At 42.6% G+C, this 23,646-nt stretch overlaps 1 protein-coding gene and 1 long non-coding RNA gene across 2 annotated transcripts in view; one reads left to right on the top strand and one right to left on the bottom strand.

The window, feature by feature from the left end:
- C18H12orf42 (chromosome 18 C12orf42 homolog) overlaps positions 1 to 23,646 on the top strand; it is a 149,909-nt gene that overhangs the window by 27,125 nt on the left and 99,138 nt on the right. The window lies entirely within an intron of this gene.
- LOC119086205 lies at positions 1,059 to 8,113 on the bottom strand. The gene is made up of 3 exons (XR_005089444.1): positions 7,746 to 8,113; positions 1,424 to 1,478; positions 1,059 to 1,301 (listed from the first exon to the last, which is right to left on the bottom strand). It is a non-coding gene; the product is annotated as an uncharacterized LOC119086205 (long non-coding RNA).

Genomic DNA, 23,646 nt, shown 5'->3' with positions numbered 1-23,646 from the left:
AAAGAGGAAGCAATGTGCTGACCTCACACATCCGTTAGGAGGCGGAGCCTGCAATAATGGTCTCGCCTTCCCACACCCCACAGAGCCTACTTTGCTACATTCCTTTTTGGAGAAAAGTTTTGTAGTGAATTCTTCAAAAAGTTCTGTCTGTTTTTTTTCCTTTTCCTTAAAAAAGAAAGCTTGAGACAAACCAGTTTCAGAGGGTGTAGAGAGGGCAAGGCTCCCCCACAGTTCTTTGGAGTCCCCACCTCCCTGAATGAAATGCCTCATAATTAAAAAGCGCAGACTCTGTACGGACACTGAGTCTTTTCAGTAGAAACTGCGACTCCAAAAGTGGTTATTATGCATGGATGTGCTGCGCGAATTAGATTTCTGTGTCTTGACTTTAATGGCCCTGTCTAGATATGTGATTAAGCTTTTGTTCTTTGTCTCAAGATGACTGGTTAATGGAGTTGTGTGGTTTTAATTTCATCTGAAGTGCAGTTGGGGAAGAGGTAACGAACAGAGCCTGTTGCTTTCTGTCTCTTGCTCAGTCACTGTGACCGCTGTTTCAATATTTTCAGGTCTTGTTAAACAGTTGGAGTGATATGAAATTATGTGATGAGAGGTTTTTGAATACAACATGGAACTTCTAATTTAAAAATATATGACACAAAGAGGTACAAAGAATGAATTTTTTACTTGTGTCTTAATCCACATCCCCAAAAGACAGAGTTACCAATGTGCAGCCTGCGGGAAGTGAAGGAAAACACAATCTAATATACATAAAATTGTAGTTCCCTATCTGGGATCATCGGTTACTATGACAACTAATTCAAATGCTGGAAAGACCCAAGTAGTTAGGCAACTTGACTAGCTGTTTCTGACAGTATGGGGACTAAATGTATTTTAAAAACAGCACTCGGGAGGCAGAGGCAGGTGGATCTCTGTGAGTTTGAGGCCAGCCTGGGCTACCATGTGAGTTCAAGGAAAGGTGCAAAGCTACACAGAGAAACCCTGTCTTGAAAAACAAAAAACAAAACAAAACAAAAAAACCAGACACACGCAGATCCCATCGAGTGACCCGGGTGACACAATGGTGAGGCATTGCTGTGACAACCAGAGGTTTTCCACAAAAGAATGTGGTTTAGAATCAACAGTCGTAGCCAGGAGAGCGGCCCAAAGCTGCGGCTCCTCATTGCCGTGGGGGAGACAGTTAGGGTTAGGTGCTCACGGCACCCCTGCTGAATGAATCCAGGCTCACCTTGTCCTCATCTTCAAACCACCAAGAAAGGGGCAGGCTACGGTTGGAGGACACAAACCTGGAAAAGGAGAAGTGCCGTTCCTAAGATGCACAAGTACCTGCCAGGGCCTTATTTTATCAACTCTATTAAAAATGACTTCCCCCCTTCCTCTGGGTAATGATAGAGAAATTTGCTCTTACCTGCACATTCAGTTGGAATGATAAACTTGTAGATTTCTCCCCTTATCATCAGGCACTGTTAGGTAGAAAATAGAAAGCAAATAAATAAAAGCAAGTTTCCACAGCTTTTGTTTATGTGTGCATGCATGTTCGTGTGTGCACATGTTTGAGCATGCATGTAGAGGCTGGGGGACAGCCTCGGGTGTCATCACAGAGACAGGATCTCTCATTATCCTGGAGCTCACCAATTATATTAGACCAGCTAACCATTGTGTTCCAAGTGCCTGTGTCTGCTGTCCTAGAGATGAGATGAGGTCAACATACCTCACATTTTATAAAACATGGATTCTGGGACTTGAACTTTGCTCTTCCTGTTTGCAAGGCAAATGCTTTATGGAGCAAGCCATCCTCACCTCCCCCAGCATAGTTTCCATGTTTTTAAAGCAACGTCGCTCAAGTTCCATGAACACAGTAGTTCCATATGTACCTAAGCACATACTTAGGTACATAGTATTTGAGGAGAGTCTGCAGAAGCGAGAGGAGAAGTTAGACGAGGTTCCTTCCCTCTGTGTCACGTCGACTTTTTAGGCTTCTAGGAAATACATCTTCAGGATAGTGGTTGGGTCAAGTATTTTCCTTCTTCTGATGAAATTTTCAAAGCAAATTCAATTTTCAAAAATGAGAGCAAGAAAACAAAACACAAATCACTGAACAGAAGGATTTCCTAGACTGCTCATTTATTTAAAGAAGGAATGTGCAAGAAACACCCTTAAATCTGTGAGATATTTTCAAGAGAAAAAAGACAAATGGATTCAGATGGAACTGGGCAATGGTTCCATTTCTTTTCTTTTCTTTTTCTTTTTGGTTTTTTGAGACAGGGTTTCTCTGTGTAGCTTTGCGCCTTTCCTGGAACTCACTTGGTAGTCCAGGCTGGCCTCGAACTCACAGAGATCCGCCTGCCTCTGCCTCCCGAGTGCTAGGATTAAAGGCGTGCGCCACCACCGCCTGGCTGGTCCCATTTCTAAGGTTTGCCAATACACCTCAACCTTAAAGCAGTTATTGGTTTTCATGGAAATATAGGCTGTACCATGTGGGCAGGCAGACATTCAAGGCATCACTAGTGTTCATTCCCCTTATATTTTGCTACTAGTTCTTTCCTTATGGGTGTTACAGGCAATCACATAGCAAAAATGGCAAATACTATGTTTAAAGCCCCTCTCTCCACTTTCTCTGGTAGTGAAAAGGACATTCTGTAAAACTATGGATTTTTGTTTATTTTCTTTTAAACCGTGGATTTTTGGATTTAAATATTAGTGTATTACATCACCCATAGAAAGATTCTGATACTGACTTTTGCTTTTGACAAGGTTTTAAAATTCTATCTAATCTCTAGAAAATGTCCCACAGACTTCAGAAGCCTTTATGAACTATGAGGCGCTGTCCTGAAGCCATCAAGGGAACAAGGAAGTGCTGGACAAGCAGGAGACAGGGCCTTGATGATCCTCTTCCTGCCTTTCTTGTTGGGAGTTCTAAATACTAACAGCAGAGTGTGTGGGGAAGGCACCAGCCCGAGACCAGCAGGAGCTGCAGGGAACAGCCCGGCTGCCATCCCTTTCCTATTCCCGTTCCTTTCCTTCCTCCTCCTATGGATGGATTTAGTCAGAGAGTCCATTTATTCCCATGGTATAGTGTGCTTTAGAGATCTCCACTGCAGTGAAGTGTGGGACATTCACAGCAGCAGACCTACCCTAGAAATGTCTCCTCCACCTCGGAGGACCAGATTGCCATGAATCCCAGGTTTCTATTGTCCCCCACCCCTGACGTGTGAAAAACGAAGCTGCCTCCATTAACTTGTGTGTTGGTTATATATTATCAACCCCCTTCGCGTGGATAGGGCAATGGTGTGTGGTGAATATGCTCCACCGGAAGCTTGGGAGTCTTAGTAGTGGAAGCCTATCTTGGAAAACGTAAGGAAAGGATACTGTGGTTCAACAAGATGGTTCACTGGGTCTAAGTGTTTGAGTTCAATCCCTGGAACCCACATGGCAGGAGAGAACTAACTCTCACAAGTTGTCTTCTGACCCTCTTTGGACGGACACACACACACACACACACACACACACACACACACACACACTAAACAAACAAACAAATAAGTAAAAATAATAAATGTAGTGGAGTAGTTCTACCTACCTATGACCTTGAAGTAGCTGCCTTTGGGGTGTGGCTCGGGGGCTACCCTTGAGACCTGAGATGCATGTAAGTCATTCTCTTCTCTCCCTTCTGGGCTTCGATGGTGCAGACTGACTCAGGCAGCCAGAACAGTGGAGGACAGTACCTCAGGCTTCCAGGACCCTGTGACAATTCTCCTATCCTGTTTAGTGAGTTTTCTTTCCTAATAAATTCCTTTATTTTTTAAGCAGACTCCAATGGACTTTTCGATATAACTGATGCCCAATGTGGGGCATGAACCCAAGACCCTGAGATTAAGAGTCTCCTGCTCTACAGACTGAGCTAGCCAGGCTATCCTTTAAGCAGACTCCAGTGGATCTCTCACTATAAATAAACAAACAAACAAACAAACAAACAAACAAACAGATGTAAAAAGAGACTAATCTGCAAGTGGATTTTTTTTCCAGTAGAGAACAAGTAGATGTTTTTAAAGTTCACTTTGTTTAACAGTTATCCCATGCTTGAAAGAATAGCAATTAAAAACAGCACAAATAAAATTAGCAATGAGCCGGGCAGTGGTGGTGCATGCCTTTAATCCCAGCACTCGGGAGGCAGAGCTAGGCGGATCTCTGTGAGTTTGAGGCCAGCCTGGTCTACAGAGAGAGATCCAGGACAGGCACCAAAACTGCATGGAGAAACCCTGTCTCGAAAAGCCAAAAAAAAAAAAAAAATAAAAAAAAATAAAATTAGCAATGAAAAAGAGGCTATAACTGTACATATAGAAGTCAGAATGACTATGCGAAAATAAAAACAAGCTTATGTCAATAACTTAACAGTTAAAATGAAAATATTACAAAGAACAGAACATGTGAAAGCCTTTGCACAAACATAATTTTACCTAAGTATTTTATAAAATACTAAGAAAATCCTGAAAACCTTATGATCTTGAGATACATTAGCTAACACTCTCATAAATACTTTAGAAGGAAAAGAAACCATTTGAATTTGGCATAATCTTATAGAAAAGTTATACTATAAATTCAAAGGATAGATTAATCTTAAGCAAACTTTTCTGCAAACTTTGCGATGTTCCTTGTATCACATTGACTGTGAAAACTCTACATTTCCAATTCCTAACCTCTCCCTAAATGTATGCCATTTGTAATACGACTTTGGGACAGCTTGTCCCCAAAGAGGTGGGGTCTACTTCCTTAATTCTTGCATCAGGATTGGTTTCATCAGTTACTGTAGTGATTATAAAAGGTAATGGAAGGGATGGGCGGGAAATGATGATGTGCAGGTCATCGCCAGTGCCTTGAGAGGTATCCCATGCTTTTGGACTCCTGACCCATCCATCATGTGTGCATACCTTGGTTGGCTTGTTGAATGTGAAAAACACATAATAACTCAGTCATTCCTGTCATTTCATCCCATAGCCCACCAACTGTGAGGCAGATAAATAAAGAAATCTTAGATGACCCCCAGTATCCAGCACACAGACTTACCAGAAAAGGCCAACCACATCTAGTCTAAATCATGTGAATTTTCAGCTGATCCTCAGACTCATAGGGATTCATGCTTATTGTTAGAAGTCATTAAGTTTCAAGATGGCTTTTTCAACTGATGGAAAAACTAGTATCTACAAGTGGGGTACCAGTAATACAAAAGCCGAAAGCATGTGATGTGGCTTTTCTAGCTGGGCTTGCTTCAGAGGCTGGAGAAATGGTAAGCCAACTGTGGCAAAGCCAGAAAAATGGAGATAACATTGTTATTGGAGGGTGGCCATTGATGACATATGGTAACACTTGCTTATGTAAACCAGAATAGAGAAGATGACCTATAGATGCTTGGATTTGGTGACATGGGTTCTCAGGCAGAATGCTGAAAATGTCATCTGGCTGCCCCCCAAACTGTGCAAGATCCAGTCTGACAAGATAAAGAAGCGGTTAAGGAAGGACGGTTCGGTTTCTAGACAAAATGTAGAGGGCATATAGAAAGCAGAAGTGCTAGCCTGGAAATAAAATGTATTCTAGTCTCTCCATTTGGCCAAAGTTTCTTAACTTTAAATGGAACCTTGAGGTGTGCATAAACTCCAAGTTGAGTCCTTCAGACTGTTTATGTAGACTACCACCAGAAACTTACTGCAAGAAGTGGTGCCACATAGATCTGTTAAGGTCATTGTTCCAAAGTAGAGTCACATACCCAAAGGAGAAGTCTTAGAAACAGTGGTGGATTTTTTTTTTTTAAGTTTTGAAAAATACATTTGAGTGGAGTTGGGTATGTGACATGAGCTCTTGAGTGGGTTGTATAAATCAGCTCCATCAATTTAGATAAAATAGATTGATGGGTAAATTTAAAAATGACTCTGGCCCTAACTTTCTTGTGGATGGGGGAAGTTTTTAGTGTCTAGTATCAACCACTTCCCCAGCCCTCAAAGATACTTTAGGCTGCCAATGAAAGAGTAAGTGTACCCCAAAAGGAAAGACAGGAACCATGGCAGAACAGTGGGCAGAACAAGTAATTACCAAGAACAGCATATTGGGAGGACTGCTCCGGAATATTGCTGAAACCTAATCAAAGCTGTCTTCCTTACTGCAGGGATGGGTTTCCCTGGCAACGTCCCTCGGTGAAGTTTCACAGTTGCTGTAAAAACCCACAGGAGTTGACAGAGATAACTGATAGGCTTCCTTATCCTGAATTATGAGGTTCATATAATTTTTATATTGAAATTAGTCAAAGAAAATACAGTGATAAAAATCACAGAGCATTTTAAGGAATATTAGTATGAGAATTTGATCCAAAGTATCAGCAAACTGACTTGAGAAAACTTATCAATGCAACAGCGGCTTAATGCTGGAATGGCAAGCTGTGTACTCTGACTTCAAAGCAAAAGAATAACACAGATGGGAACATTAAAGAGAATTCTGTCTTACAGAGCATGAGTGCAAATTCTAAACACAAATCTACCAAGCCAAACCCACCATGTTAAATATATTTCAGGGAAATGAGGCCAATTTTTCATGAAAAAGCCAATGAACTCACCACGCTAAAAGATGAAACTATAAATGTAGGGAGTGTGCTTCTGGGTAACCATGGTGGACCAGAACTGCCCCTTGGGAGCTAGTGAAGGAAGTGTTAGAATAAGAAAAAAAAAAACAGACTCTTCAAAGCAAAAAGAGAAGAAGAGTCTCAGAAATCCAGGAAGAAAATGAAGGGGAACCTGGAGGAAAGAAAACCAAAAAGATAAGATGAGAAGATGGATGAGGTGGAGCAGTAAGATGAACACAGCCTCTGCTTCCATGTTCTCTGGTTGGAAGGAAGCAGAAGTTCCTTCCAAAGGGGAGCCGGGTGCGAGACAGGCAGTCCTTCCTACCCCAGGACAAGCCCACAGCCCTCCTAAGTCCTAAGTCTCAAATCCAGTCTAGCTGTTGGTGAGACACTGATACCTCCAAGTCGGTGGGAGAGATGAGGTGGGGGAGAGAAGAGGAGGGAGAGAAAGAGGTGTGTGTGTGTGTGTGTGTGTGTGTGTGTGTGTGTGTGAGAGAGAGAGAGAGAGAGAGAGAGAGAGAGAGAGAGAGAGAGAGAGAGAGGAGAGAGAGAGAGAATCCACTTGTCAGTCAGTATGACCCAGGGGTCAGTGCCTGGGTGCCATCTTGACACAGCAAACTGATGACTAGGGAAACGACTCCGTGGGGAAAGTATTAAGCAATGGTGAGGACGCTGGACTCAGATTCCCAGAATCCATGTCAAACCAGGCCTGGTAGTGCACGTCTGTAGTCTTAGCACTTCTACAGTGAGAGGGGAGACGAAGTCAGGAGAAGCCTGAGAGCTTGAAGTTCAGCTAGCCTGTCTTGAGTAGTGGTGAACAATAAAAGCCCTGGTCTCCAAGGGAGGGTGAGGACCAATATGTGAGGTTGTCCTTTGACCTTCCACGTGTATCTCCCCCTCCCCCCAATGATAAAAACCTAGAGCCACACAATGATGGAGTCCTCCCCTCCAACCTCCCAGCGACCCCGGGGTCTTGTGACACTGTTCCTGTGAGATGAACAAACGTCTACTTAGCCCAGGTAGGGAAGTGACGACAGTCCAAAGTGCAGATACCACGAAAGTCAACCCGGTGAACGGATGACTCCTACTGTGGTTACTCACAGGAACGTGGGTGAAGGCTTACCTACAGAGCCGAAAGGACTCAAAGCCTACCCAGCATGAAAGCTGGTGTTCACGGCATTATCTGCAGGCAGCTCGGAAGGCTGGAAAGGGTTCTCTCCAGGTGGCTCAGGTGGTCTGAGCGTTGGTTGGTCTCTGTTTCCTGCAGGCAGTTCAGATGATCCCTGCCTCTTCCAGGCTGCTTGTCTTGTCTGAGAGTTAACCCTTCAGCAGGCCTCACTGCTCACAGGGCTTGGGTAGGGAGCGGCCTGATGGAGCTGTAGTTTCAGGGACTTCTGGGAGCTATTGAAGTTGTTTACTTCCTGAGCTTAGAGGGCTTCACTGCGGGATGCAATGTTTCACCTCCTAGCAAACATTCTGTGTCTCAATGACCTTCCCTCTGAGATGGAAGGTTTTTAATCTCAGGAAAGTGCCTCCCAAGAGCCTGAGAGGGAGGAAGAGCAGCAGGTCAGAGAGCCTCAGTTTGGCCTGCCACAGTCCCAGGGTGAGGGAGGCCCAGAGAGCCCCTGGGGAAGAGCCAGGGGACCAGCTGAAGGGCGAGGGACCTGGTGCAGGGAGCGGGGAAGTACATAGGGACAGACAGCCTCACCTCACTGCTCACAGGAGCAGATCTCATCAACCGAAAATAACACGAAGTGGTAAGCTGAGGCCACGAGAAGGAAAAACAAAAACCAACCCAGAGCCACCAAGAACAGTGCCGTTCCGTGGTGTTTTTGTTACAGCCACGTTTTTTTTTCAGGTGATGAGTACCACCCAGGCGGTCTTGAAAGTACCTGGACAGGACTTCTGCCTGTTCTGACCTTACTGCGGTGGTTGGAGACATCCTTTCCCACCTAGTTAAAGCGTCCCCAGGTTCTCCCCTGCCCGCAGGCTGCAAGGCTAAGGTTGACCAGCAGAGGTCTCTGGTATGCAAAGAAGAAAAGCTACCAAGTGGAGGCGAGGTGGAATCAGCTGGGGGTGGGGTGGGGTGGGGTGGGGTGGGGTGGGGTGGGGTGGGGGACAGACTTGAGAGGCTTGTCCGACCCAGAATATTATAAACCATAGGAGCCCACAAGATCAACCGAACGTTCCAGCCTCCAAGAGTGTAACCGCAGTCTCCATCTTAGCTGGTCTCTTTGGGACCCTTGTTCTCCGTTGCCAGTTTTTACTGGAGTTTCAGCAGGATTTTTTTTCCTTTATTATTTTTAAAAACTGTATTTTACTTATCACTCCACATCCTACAATCATCTAATTTTCTTTACAATTTTAAGATTATTGGGCATGTTTTTCCTTTTTTCTTAGCTTTCTTTTTTCTTTTAGCCCCTGAAGGTCCTCCTTTGGAGAAAACTGTTTAGTAGTATTTTGACTTTCCTTACTGATTTAAGAATTTCCTTATGGCCGGGCGTTGGTGGCGCACGCCTTTAATCCCAGCACTCGGGAGGCAGAGCCAGGTGGATCTCTGTGAGTTCGAGGCCAGCCTGGGCTACCAAGTGAGCTCCAGGAAAGGCGCAAAGCTACACAGAGAAACCCTATCTTGAAAAACCAAAAAAAAAAAAAAAAAAAAAAAAAAAAAAAGAATTTCCTTATGTTTTCATTTTGTATTCTTATTATATTTATCTAATTTTAAAACCCTTTTCACCACAAGGGACTTCCCCTCCCCATTTTTTCCACTTTAATCTAAATAGTTTTTAATTTCATAGTATATTCTACAGTAGTTTGGCCACTGTGAGTTTTTGTGGTCATTGATGATATATGAGAGAACTGTAATTAATTTTAAGTGTCCAAGAATTGATTTCATGAGAAAATTATAGTTCGTTGAAGTATGTCAAAACCTGAAACACACACACACACACACACACACACACACACACACACACACACAAACAAACATGTTCATATGGAAGATTTAGAATTTTCACTGTTTCATTGATGAGCACTCTTTGCCTCAGGTTTAGACTTTGATGCATTTCCACTCAAATGTGAATGTGTTTTAAAAAATAAAATAAAACTAAATAAGTGTTCCAAAGTTTGGATGTGAGGAATGTCCAAGCTATTCCTACATGAAAATAATTTCAGGAGGATTTAGCTGTGTCGGATGTCAAGATTTGTTACAAATGGGTAGCAATTAAAAGGCCATTATGGCGAAGTAGCCCAATGGAATAGAAGAGAAAGCCGTAAATATGGAACCCTGCTGCCTGATAGAGTTTGCATTATACAGCAGACCCCATCAGAGAGTGGGTCTCACGTGTAAGCCATGGAGAGCAGTGGCTGACGTGAGGCGAGGAAGCCCAGGGCATAAACTGGCCGCTTCGAGTAGTGATGAAACTATGGACTAATCTATAAATAACGATAGGGTGACCGATTGCCTCACAGGACAAAGAAAGTTGATCCTTACCTCATACCATAGACTTAAATACCAAATTACCTCACACCAAAAGACTTAACTGTAAAACCGTAGTAGGCTAATCTTTGAGAAAATTCCTGGTATAGGGCTTATGAGATGGCTTGGCCAATGAAGGTCCCCAGATACCAGCCCTGGTGACCTGTGTCTGATCCCCAGGCCTAAATAGAAATTGTACATGAGGAATACATTCTGTTTATAAGCACCAAAACAAAAACCAACCAAATAAAAATCAATAAGAGGAAGAGGAGGACACAAAGAATCTGGGGAGGGCTGGTACCTAGCAAACATCCCAATAGGAAGGCAGGTAAAGGACTCACAGAAACTTGTTACCAAACAACCTGTCCTAGTGGTGACCAATGAGGATGTGAGGACAGTCATGCAGTCAAGAGATGCAGGGGAAATTTAAAATAGGATAGAAATAGGGATCTCCTCCACCAAATTAAGTAGGATGTTGGTCAGGTGTGAAACAACCAGCATCAGTATAAATTTGTGTATCTCTTTTGAACAAGTAGGTATCATATGCTGCATATAAATGTGTGCAAATTTCATCTCCAAATGCCAACCTTGGAAATCCTTGCACATATACACAAGGAGTTAAAATGTTCAAGAACACAGAAGCATTGCTCAAAACAGTAAAATGAGCAAGTTCCTCCACTGGGGACCGCAGAGTGAAGTCTTGGGATGTAATTCTGGATACAATGTGGTGTGCATTGGCTTTTCTGGTTGGCAAGAGGGAGGAAAATGTCTTAGGAAGTGGTTGCGAAGGTTGATGGATATTGGCTAGGATCACAATGGCAAAGACTTCTACCAGGACCCTGGCTTAGGGACTCCGCCTGCGTTGGTGTCTTCTGCCTCATGGGTCTTCTCTTCTGTAGTATGAAACTACTGCCTGCTGCTCGTTAGTTTCAGCAGCAAGATGAAGAGTAAGATAACTGTGACCAAGTGTTTAATAAAGCTAATTTCTCTTGCTTAGGTGTTTGAAAGAGGAAGCTCATGGTGTTTGACATCCGCTTATTCCAAAACACAGGGGTGGCTGGACACACCCTCAGCCAGTGCACGCAGCAGTCTCTCTCTTCCTCCTCCCTGTCACCAGCAGTTCTTTTCTACTGTTGGCCTATAAGCCCCTGCTAGCCCCTGCCCTGCCTGCTGTTCGGTTCTCAGTACCCTGGGCAAAGGCTGGCATCTCATAAGCACTTAGAGAACATTTTCTTCATGGATGGATGGATGAATGAGTGATTGAGAAAGAGAAATTTCCAAGACAATTTCCCTCTAAAACAATTTGAAAAAATCACATTTCTTTCCCTCTTCAAAATACCTATTATTGTTTAACTCACTTTCTTTAATCCCAATGCATGTGATCTGATTTGTTAGAAAATAATTTAGTATATTTTAGGATGGGAATAAAATGTTTGTGCTAGGGCATCCAGGGAACTAGTGGCAGATACAGGGCTGGCTTGGGTCACAGCACAAGGAGCAAAGACAGAAGAATCTGGACCCATTTGGCAGATTGAAATGTTAGCGAGAGCGCTTTCCAGGAAAACCACCTTGTCCTCAGCTCCCTGAAGGTCACGGGTGCCCAAAGCTGCAGTCTGTCCACCTGCACAGCTGCTTCCTTATGCTTGAGAGTACCATTGTCCACAGATTGCCATCCTGTGAGGCAGACATCATCAGTCACAGCCCTGCTTTTGTATGGAAATGGCATCCATGTGAACACAATTGTTATGGTTAATGGCTAACATTATCTTATTGGAGAAACCTAGAGACATTCACAGATATCAGACTTATATTTACAGAGGTTTATAATAAAAGTGATATAAAGTATTAATGCTGAAAGAGGTTAGGAAAATACAGAAGGCAAACAAGCATCTTGTGGAAGTTTTAGTGAAGGTACTTATTTTTAAATGACCCAAATTGCATTTTTATTTTTAAGAGAGAATTTCATTTCCAGCAGAATCACGTTGCTGCCTTTTTCTTCAAAAATTCCTGTCCTTCCACAGCATATTTCCTGGATCACAAGTGCCCCTTTGAACAGGACAGGGGACAAGAGAGGAGCGTTGCTGGCCCCATTGGAAGATGGGGTTTGCATTGCATGGTTTCCAGACCCCTGTCCATCGTCGTAGTTTGTGAGGACTCTGCCGTGATGAAGTTTAATCATTTAAATCCAATCAAAGCTCCCTTGGTCTCTGCTCACAGCCTCTCAGGCTGCTGCTTCTATGTGGCAGCTCTGAGGAGGTGCTTGGGGGTAGAAATGAGTGAGAAGTAGGGATGTTTGAGGGGCAGGAGGAGGCAACGAGGCTTTGATATGTACGGAAAACATTCCTTAAAATAACTTACCTTGAAATAGCTGTTTCACTTTTCCTTTTTAAAAATTATTTATTTTACATCCCGATCACAGTTTCTCTCCCCCGCCCCCATTTCTATGTTTCTATTCAGAAAAGGGCGGGCCTTCCACGGATAATTACCCACTTTGCCTTTTTTAATGATCAAGTTTTAGTTTGAATGGTTGAGGCATGGAGAAAAAAAGTCACAAGTTTCTGTAGGCTTTGATTAAAAAGCTTACGTTTTTGGTTGAAATAACGGTAACATTAAATCGTGGCGCCGTGACTGACAGATGGCTCAGCAGGTAAAGGTGCTTTTGGACAAGGTTTGACAGCCCGAGTTCCTTTATCAGGACCTGGGTAGTGGAAGAAGAGAAGCCCTAGGTTTGTCCTGTGACCTCCATGTGCATGTAGATACATATGTCATTCTCTACCCTAATAAATAGATATTGAAAAACTCCAAACTTGTAGTGGTCCATAAGAAACTGGTACACTTTCTCTTTTTCTTTTCTTTTCATTTTTCTTCTCTTCTCTTCTCCTCTTCTCTTCTTTCCTCTTTTCTTTCTCTCTCCCTTCCTCCCTTCCTCCCTTCTCTTCTCTTCTCCTCTCTTCTCTTCTCTTCTCTTCTCTTCTCTTCTCTTCTCTTCTCTTCTTTCCTCTTTTCTTTCTCTCTCCTTTCCTCCCTCCCTCCCTCCCTCCCTCCCTTCCTTCCTTTCTTTTGTTTTTAGAGACAGGGTTTCTCTGTGTAGTTTTGGTGCCTGTCCTGGAACTCACTCTGTAGACCAGGCTGGCCTCGAACTCACAGAGATCCGCCTGGCTCTGCCTCCCGAGTGCTGGGATTAAAGGCGTGCACCATCACCACCCGGCTTTACTAGTACACTTTCTTAGAGAATATCTTCAAAGGTTTGTCATGACCTTGTTGCATTATGTCAGGAGACACTTGACATCTACCCAGACACCTTTCCGTATCTTAAGACTGGTCAGCGTATTTGGATGGAATCAATGCAATCTTCACATTGTAAACCTCCTTCCTGTCATTCATTAGTGACTTCAGGATCTTTTAACATCAGTTTCTGCATTAATGGTCACAAGATAACAATCACCACATTCTATCAGAAATTCTGCAATACTGATAGTATTTCTACAAAGAACTTTGTCATTAACTATCTGCGTAGCCTGGGACAAGAAGAATGAGGAAAAGGATAGAGAGTTTCTCAGTTTTTTTTTTTAAATTTAATGAGTATCTGTTGGGTCACAAGAATTATATTATGTGTTAGGGACACCTAGTAAGCAAGCATATCTACATTCCTCTGCTAGGAGTTTATAGCATGGGGAATACAGCTGATAAACAACTACGATATGGTGTGAGGTAGAAAGCCTGTTCAAGTTCTCCTCGACTCCTAGCTTGAGGTGATTGTGATTGTTATTGTTCCAATCTACTTTATAGAAAGTATTCATCTATTTGAGATGCTTTGAAAAGACCACCGATTAGAAAGCTCAAGTGAAAGAAAGTCAAATAATGGACAATGGCCATTAGAAGCTTGTGTGAGGAATCCTGCTGTTATTCCTTGGGCACTTTCAGAAATGTGTGTCTGTATGACTTCACCTGCAGAATGAGTCAGAGTGTTAGCCTTGTCGTTGATGCCATTACCATTTCCTGTTTTAAGTGGGAGGGGCTTGAGAGGCAAATGATCTGAGTTGTCTTAACAAATCAGAGCAGGGTGCAGGATTTGAATCCAGAGTTCACAGTCTCGTCATGCTATTTTTTTCTGCCCAAGACATTAGTGTTTTATTAATGGTCTTTATAAATGGTTTCCCACTAATGCAGCTTGGCGAAAATAACATGGGCTCTTGATTAAAAAAACAAAAACAAAAACATTCTCCTCCATCACCCCTTGTCCTTTGGTATTGGTCTTTTGATGCCCCTGGACCACAGTGTCCCAATTCAGAAGGCAGAAACATTTCCCTGCCAGTGAGCACATTGGTGGCTTTGGGTGGACACCTGACCACCATGTCTGAGTGATGAAATTCATGATAGATATTAATGAGGCTACCGTCTCTTCCTACCTTAGGCATGTTTTCTCATTAGATGGGTGTGGGGGCAGTCATAAAGGTATGGAAGACAGAAGAGCATTGGGAGGACCTTAGAGCTATGGCTTCGAAGCCCACAGATCCTATCCAGTGTGTAATGTCTCTATCGGGTTGCCTGCACGGCACTGAGTGCACTCATGATGTAGGAGAAACACGAGGAGGAGGAGGAGGAGGAGGAGGAGGAGGAGGAGGAGGAGGAGGAGGTATCATGTGCAGGGCAGGCTCTAATCCCATTGGAGATGCTCTCTCAGGGCTTCCTTTCTGCAGGGTGACTGGTGTCAATGTATTTCAGCATGAGGAATCGTGATATTCTTCCTTCACTCACCAATCAAAGTGGCCTTAATGTCGCCCCACATAGAAAATCAAGGCAAAGATAATAAACTACCTTTACTATACACTTTGAAATCCAGCTTCAGGAAATAAAATAGAATACCTTTTTTTTTTAACATTGAAAGACAAAGACATTCCACCGTAGGTTATTTATAAATGTCTGTAGATGTCTCGGGGGGGTGGGGGGTGTAATTCTCACTTGTTATTAAAGAGGATGCTGAGAGTTCTGACTTCATTTGGAATTTTAAGTTATCACAGGTTGGGTTTTTTTTTTTTTCCTCTGAAACTCATTAAATTTTAACTAGATGCACACTTTCTGTGTTGAACTGTAGGGAAAGACATATTGGAATATCTGTCAAGTATGTTGTTGTTACTCATAAAAATATGTCTAGTTTTAAGCCCTGGAACACGGATCTGCTTGGAGGCAGCACTTGTCATCCGGCAGGGGAGGCTCCTGCTCACACCGAGGAGCCCAGAATCTTCTCAGAACTTCCCTGGCACATTAATACTCCAAGGCCGGTTTGAAAATTTCCCATTCAACTCCACTAAAGAGTTGGGGGGCGGATGGGGAAAGAAAAAAACACTTATCTTAAAGATTCATGATTCAAGCGGCCGATAGAATCTGCAGTTTCCATAGTGCTGGGCCCTAGATTTCCCTTTAATGTAATTAAGCCTCAAGATTTATGAATACAACAGGCCAGAACTTGATCCGTGTTCGTTTTCAATTACTGCAGTGAAAGGGCCCTATCCAGATGTCTCTATTTATAACATTCAAGCAGGCCGGGCAGGGGCTGAGGGGGGGGGGCAAATTGTCAACTTGTTAATTCTTCACAGAGGGTACTCAGCTGAGGTCCTGGCTTTGACCCCGTGACAAAAGGCTAGAGGCCCTGGGGGTGAGGGCATCAATGCTTCCAGGGACAACATGGTGAGCCCCGGGGGTCACTCGCTCTGCTTTGTAGGTATTTCTGTAATAATGGGGTCCATTCCTTATTTTTTATTTCTGTTACAGTTCTGGGAACATGGAAGGGTGAAAAAAAAAACTGGCTTGAATGTAGATGTGAAAGACAAATATATAGAATGAGAGCGTCAGGTGTCCCCTGGCAACAGTAACCAGGATAAAATGCTACAGGGGGACCCCACAGTATGCAGTGACCCACATAATCGGGCCTATTTTGGGAGCATTGTTTTATTTTTCTTTTGAAGGGTGTTGTGTCTTTTTTTTTTTTTTTTTTAAATGTTCCCAGGTCTACAATTTAGTTTTGCCAGGATTATTAGAACCCAAGTGTCTTTTCTTTTGCCACAGTTACAGGCTTATTTCTTTCTCGAGCAGGTTTTCAGCCACCAGAAACCCACCTGCTAGGGAAGCCTAAAATATTCTATTTTATTCCTTTTTATTTTTTTTCTTTGTAAAAGATTTCTGTGCTTTCCAGGACCATTCTACAGGCTTCTCAGACATGTGCAAAGTGTTTTCTTACATGAATGTGGATGTCTGCATGGAGATATCATTTTAAAAGGAAAATCCCAAACAAAAGGCTTAGATATAAGAGCCCAGCGGGGAACGCAGACCCACTAATGAAACGGACCCCGTCCAGTAAAAAGCCCCAAATCCTACCCACGCTTTTCCTTGGCGGCATGTGTCTGTCTAGTCCATCATTTTATTTTCTAAACTCCCAGCCCCAAGTTGTTACCTTGTAAACAAGAATGAACTGGAATATTGCGTCTGTGGAGTGATAATTGGCTGCTGTTACATGTGGCTCACTCAGCCAGAGAATGGTTGGCTGATTCCCTTCCAACTCAGAAAGTCCACTTCTGAAAGGGACTGCAAATCTTCTTGGTTAGTCCCTTTAAATCAATTTGAGTTTTTTCTTTTTTCGAGTCATGACCTTTACAGGCCTCAAATTTATTTCAATGAATTTAAATAGATTTGAATAGAACAAGGGCTTGTTAAAAAAAAATTGAGGTTTAGTCCATTGATGCCCTTCAGCATGACACCTCTCTTTCTCTCCCTTTATTTAAGAAGTTATTTAATAATTCAGTACCAAATCCAATCAAGTTCAAAAACTTCATTAACCATAAATGTGCCCTTCTGGTTTCAATGAATATACTTCAGATACAAACATCATTTCTAAGCACCAACTCCTCTTTTCTTTTTGAAAATGAATGTGTACCAGACGCACAGGACAGAAGCTCAGGACTGAAATCTATCTTGATTAATCATTCCTCCTGGAAGACTGTGGTCTGACAATTTTAGCCATGCATCTGGGTCTTGCAGAAGCACGCATGCGCGCTCCGCTCTCTCGCTCACCCGTTAGTTGCACAGTGGCTCTGGAACCCGCTTGAAAGAAAGGCACAGTATTTCCCCAAGGTTTTCAGATGTCGCTTGGTTCTCTGCTGCTTCCGATTGGTTCTACCATATCGATAGGGTCAATTGTGTTGTCTAAAGTGTTTTTAAGTTACACTTACTTGGCCTTGTTTGTCTTTTGAAAGAAATTAAGAGTTAACTTGGGAGACAACAACTACTCATTAAGTTTTAAAGAAAAAAAAAGTGGGGGGATTTTCAGCAAAAGCACTGAAAAGAGTCATCTTGACCTCGCTGCAGAAGGTAGATAGGGTATTTAAAGTAGAGGCAGGATCAGGACATAGGAGACGTGACCGGTGGCATAGGAAGTTTGGAGAAACCAACACTTACCCTTCCAAGACTTTTTGACAATATTCCAACCCACTATGGACCATGCTATTAACAGTGGTAAAGACTCCAGTGACCCCAACTCTTCAGATTCCACCTACCCAGAATCCTCCAGACTATACTTCCAGCTCCTCCAGTCTGCCCAGCATACGTACCAGTCCCGTGGACCTATGTGTGCCCATTTTATTAACTTGACTATTCTAGTTTGACCTTTGGCCTTCTTAGAGACTCTTTTTTTAATTTATTTATTTATTTATTTATTTATTTATTTATTTATTTATTTATTTATTATGTACACAGTGTTCTGCTTGCATGTACGCCTGCAGGCCAGAAGAGGGCACCAGATCTCGTTACAGATGGTTGTGAGCCACCATGTGGTTGCTGGGAATTGAACTCAGGACCTCTGGAAGAGCAGTCAGTGTTCTTAACCTCTGAGCCATCTCTCCAGCCCCTTAGAGACTCTTATAAACTCAAGATTATCCTCTGGTCATTTACACTCTGGCTCCCCTCTGGTGAATACCTTGCTATATCTTGTCAAACAGTGCTCAAATCCTAACATTAATTTATAATCTTGTCAGGTCCTATATACATACGTGTCCCACCTTTGACATAGTGACACAATGATGTCATCCACAAACCTCACGCTTGAGAACTGTGCATGCTTAAGTACTTCTGTTTGAAGTAAGTTTATGGTTTGTGTTGGTCACTGGCCAAGGGTTGGGCATGCCTTCTTCTCCATTGTCTCCAGCTGTTAGCTGCCTCGACATCTCCTTCCTGCAAATGCTGCCACCTCTCCAGGCTGCTTGTGGGTCTCTGAATGCATAGCTCCTCTGCATAGCTTTATGTTCTCATTTGTCTCCCATCCAGACCCATTTGGACAGTGATTATTATTATTATTATTATTATTATTATTATTATTATTATTTTTAGGAAGCCATATAAGGTTGTTTATCTCTTCTTATTGTTTGTGAGTCACCTGCTTAATTCTGTTTCCATGATGGGCTCAGACTCACAGGAGCATGTACGGAAAGAACTCCCGACTTTCAACAGTGATAGATATGAGCAAGATGAACAATATGGCTATACAAAATATTATCCAAATATTAGACTGAAAATGAGCTTCAGAGCCATTTTATTATTATTATTATTATTTTATTTATTTATTTTTTTTGGTTTTTTTCGAGACAGGGTTTCTCTGTGTAGCTTTGCGCCTTTCCTGGAGCTCACTTGGTAGTCCAGGCTGGCCTCGAACTCACAGAGATCCACCTGGCTCTGCCTCCCGAGTGCTGGGATTAAAGGCGTGCGCCGCCGCCGCCGCCACCTGGCTCATTTTATTATTTCTTAATTCAAAAATTAAATTATTTTGAGAATTTCACATGTGAGTACTATGCTCACATCATTTCTGACACCCCCCTACCCCTTTAATTTCTCTGTGTCATCTTCAGTTCCTCTAAAATTCATGACCTCTTTATTCTCTCTCTCTCTCTCTCTCTCTCTCTCTCTCTCTCTCTCTCTCTCTCTCTCTCTCTCATACACACACACACACACACCACACTCATGCATGTGTAAATACAATCTGCTGAGTCCATTTAGTGTTGCTCCCGTGCATGTGTTTAGGGTTGACCTCTTGGGATTGGCTAGACTATTGGGGATTTGTCCCCCAAAAAGATTGGTTCTCCTCTCTCAGTAGTTAGTGTCTGTGTCTCCTCATCTAAAGGCAGCCTAGTGGACTTCCCACATCCATATTGCCATGTCACTCCAGCCACTTTGAAATCATTGTTTCTAGCCCATTCTTAGCTGATATCATATACACAAGTGCCCACTACAGAAAGCACATGGGTATGAGTTGTAGTTGGATGTTTCTTGGGTCCCGCCATGCCCCCACAGTCCCATGGCCCTCTTATAGAATTGTCACTCAGAAGCTTATATTAATTGTAACTGCTCAGCCATTAGCTCAGGCTTATTACTGACTAGCTCTTACACTTAAATTAACCCATAATTCTTATCTATGTTTAGCCATGTGGTTTGGTACCTTTTCTCAGTTCTGTCTTGTCATCTTGCTTCCTCTGTGTCTGGCTGGTGACTCCTGACTTAGCCTTCCTCTTCCCAGAATTCTCCTTGTTTGTGTATCCCGCAGCAGTGAGTCATCCCGTTTCGGTTTCAATGTAGCTTCTTAGGATCAGTTGTTTGCTGGAGATCAGACTGTCGCAGTGTTTAGTGGTAGAGAAGGGTAGGCTGTGTGCACCTAAGAAGAAACAGCATAAGCTTGCTGGGGCCTGGCTTTCATAGCTTGGCTTTGGACAGTGGGAGATGAAGGCTTAGGAACTGATGGCCCTAAACCTGTATTTTCCATAGTTACAAAGATTACTGTATTAAAGATTAATACAGTAAAGATTACCGTATTAAAAAATAGCCACTGAGGAAAACTGTTTTCTCAGTCAGTCAAAGGAAGATATGGTTATATAGTTCTTAAGAATTAGATCTGGGCTGGCATTAATTAAAATGCAGTTTCTGTGTATTAATAGCTCTTGGCTATAAGACAGATAGAGGAACAAAGTTAACTTCAAAATATCTTTGTGAACAAAGCTGGATTAGTCCAGAATTACAGAGCTAACTGATGTTCTTTGTAAGAATTTTGTTCAGTGTCATGTGAAATGCAGCTTCTGTCACTTGAATCTTACGCAATGACGCGATTCATTCATCCACCCAACTGTTTAACTACTCACTTACCCAGCCATTTATCTGGTCACTTGTCATCTTCTTGCCCAATAACCTGTCAATCCCACAATTTCTTTATGCAGTATCTTTTTTTGCCTCCCAACAAAATGATTATTTATTTTTGTATTAGACTAAAAGTTACATAAATCCAGGCATGTATGTCTTATAAGTTGTCAAAATATCCGAATCTAGGTAAAGTTACACATTACTTAAATATGAAAGGTATTGTGGTAAAAGAATCATTAAGAGATTTTATGCTTATGTGAACATTATGGAGTATTAAGGAAACTTAGATTGCACAGTGCATTACACACCTATCCTGGATGCATTATGTCTTATGTAAGTTCTATTCAGTGCAAAGTTTATTTTCCTCATTGAGAGTATTCTAAAGACAGATGAGGTTATCTCTCTTCTCGAAGTGCTCCAAGCTTGCTTTATTTTGTTCTTTGTTCTTTTTTTTTTAAATTTTTATTTCCAGAAGAGGGCACTGGATCTTGTTATAGATGGTTGTGAGCCACCATGTGATTGCTGGGAATTGAACTCAGGACCTCTGGAAGAACAGCCAGTGTTCTTAACCTCTGAGCCATCTCTCCATCTATCTCTTTGTTCTTTTTTTAACAATAGATTTATTTATTTGTTTTTATTTTATATGTATGGTGTTTTGTTTCTTTGTATGTCTATGCATCTGCATGCACACCTGCTGCCTGCAGAGGCGAGAAGAGGGTATCAGCTCTCCTGGAACTGGAATTATGGGAAGGTTGTGAGCTGCCATGTGGATGTTGGGCATTGAACCTGAGTTCTCTGGAAAATCAGTGCTTTTAACTATTGAGCCATCTCTCCATCTCCTTTTTGCTGTGGTTCCTCTTGATTTTTGCTTTTGAAAGCGGGACACACTGCCCTGTGCAGGCTGGTCTAGATACTGTGATTCCCCTGTCTCAGCCTGGAGGCAAGTGCTGGAGTTACAGGTGTGGACTAACACACCAGCTTCTCTGTGCATGTAAACATGTCTTGAATCGTTATGATCAGGACCTAGATGCACATGGAGTGAGATAACAGTTGAAGGGATAAGTCAGAGTATGAACGCCACACGCTGGAAAAGCAAGGAGAGTAGAGGGGACACAGAAGGGCTTGTGGGTTGGTAAGAGTTTGTAGAGGGGAGAATGCCAGCCAAGGTTGAGAGGGTGGTTTGGATAAGGAGTAGACACCCTCATGCCCATGAGAGACGTCCAGAGACCCTTTGTGATTTCTGAGCAAAGCAAGTAATACGAGGTTCAACCACTCTTTAGAAGGGCAATCCAGGTCTCTCTTGAAGATGGACACAGAGATCTTTACAAGCTAGTTATTCAGATTTGGGTCACTTCCAATGCTCAGACTGTTGCCATAGCGAAGCTAGGGGGCTTTCCAGTGAAAACTACTCAGTCTTGTTCATATTTCAGGGATAGAAAAAAGAAGTTGCATTTGTAATGCTTTGGTTTTCAGTGCACATTCAATGTTGACTTTCTCCTAAATGTTGCAGAGAGTCATTTGTATGTTCAGATTGTTCTTAAGCTGGTACTTTGGTACAGGGACATGAAAAGACTTGGGTGGCAGGGTGCGGGGGTAGATAAAGATGTGTTCAAGTTTAAGAGTGGGGAAGGATAGGCCGCCTTTGTTAGGAAAAGAACTGGAACCTGAAACAAATCTGTTGTCTTTGTACACAGTGGTTGTAATATCTTTTATATACCGCATGCAAATATGTATTTAACTCAGCAAGAGAGCCTGCTGTAAAACACAGAGCTCAGGGTACAGCAGGTTAAAGCAGGGGTCAGGAGTTGAGTTCAATTCTTAAGGTCACCAACTTAAAATCAATTACAATAACGCAGAGTAGGGAACAAAGATCCCTTTCACAGAGTGGTAGAGTTGTTAGGTCAGGACCAAATACCCATCTTGGTGGGTACGAAGCAAACTCCCAGTTGACTGTTAGACATAATAGCAAACCCAGCACGTGTGTGAGCGAATTCATTCCTGTTGTGTGGGTGGGGTGCAGTGGGGAAGTGCATGCTTTCTTCAGCTTCAAAAATGTCTTAGATCCACAACAGCATCAATCCTGCACAGCTCCGTTGAAAATTATCCAGTGAAGCCTCTCGGTAGCAAAGCAGTCTATCTGTCTGTCCTCACCTTCCAGGAAAAAAGATGTCTATTTCCTCACATGTTAAGCTCTGCTTATGTTACAGGCTACTCTTTCCTCCCCGATTCCCTGATGCACTAAACCTTTTGGTTTATGTAAGATTCTGATATATTCTGAATGTTTTATTGACTGAACAGGCCAACCAAAAACATATTGTAATAAGAAATGTCTTTTAACATCCACACTGCTTTTCTCTAAAATCCTGTATTACTTTTTAGGCATGTACGTGCCTCTTATTGAATACAATTTTTAATTATAGCAAAACAGACATCCAACTGACATCCTAGCACACACTTGTATGCCTTACACACTCAGTTGTAAAAAGGCCAAGACACACTCTGAGAAAAAGACCAGGTTGCCCCAGCAATCACCTGTTAAGATGTGTGAATGCATCAGAGAAGAACCAGGAAGCCGCACCAGGCAGAGGGGATTTCTCTTCTTGGAAACGGGGAGAAAAGAATACAATTTGGCACTTTCTCAGCGTGGCAGCTGTGCCTGTCTCCACAAGAAAACGCCATCAAGCAATTTGCGAATTCTTGTTATATAATTACTCTTCACTTAAGGTGACTATTGTGTTCTGTCCCTCATTATGAATATCTTGTGGTCTGATTTTTGGCACATTTAATCCTGTTCAAAACCAAATTAAACTCCTAAAGCATATGTTACTGTAAAGCTTGAGTCACAAGCCTTCCGTGATATTTTGCAGAAGGTCATCTGGAAAATAAAAACCCAGAGCAAAGCTAAATCCTCTATATGCCCATAGTGTGTCAGCGGCTGGACTGACTTATGGTCCATCATTACACAAGTGCCGTGTGAGGATGGGTGTCGTTTTGAGGGACTGCAAGGATGGCATCACCCATAGCCTCACCTCTTACCAGATTTGGCTAGATGGAGGACTTCGTGCTTGCCTAGAAAGTCAGACAATATCATCTTTGGTTAACCCCACACTGTACAAGCTGTATGCTCCTGGGTGATGGTAGAAGTGGGAGTTATTTGTGAAATGGGCTCTCTGGTGGCTCTTTCTCATTTGGGGTACATTTGTGGAATAGGCGAGACCGTGTGAAGGTTTGGCTATGCCACAGTGAACTAATTTCAAAGATTTGACCAGAATCTGTTAAAAAAAAAAGGCACCTTTTTTTTTCCCAAACATGAATACTTCATCTTAATGTCTGAACAAAATATTTTCCCTTACATAGTCATTTTTTACCCATT

Source organism: Peromyscus leucopus, chromosome 18, assembly GCF_004664715.2.
Source record: "Peromyscus leucopus breed LL Stock chromosome 18, UCI_PerLeu_2.1, whole genome shotgun sequence".
In the NCBI taxonomy this organism is placed as follows: domain Eukaryota; kingdom Metazoa; phylum Chordata; class Mammalia; order Rodentia; family Cricetidae; genus Peromyscus; species Peromyscus leucopus.
The sequence above is the reverse complement of the archived record's forward strand: the minus strand, read 5'-3'. Positions and strand labels throughout refer to the sequence as shown.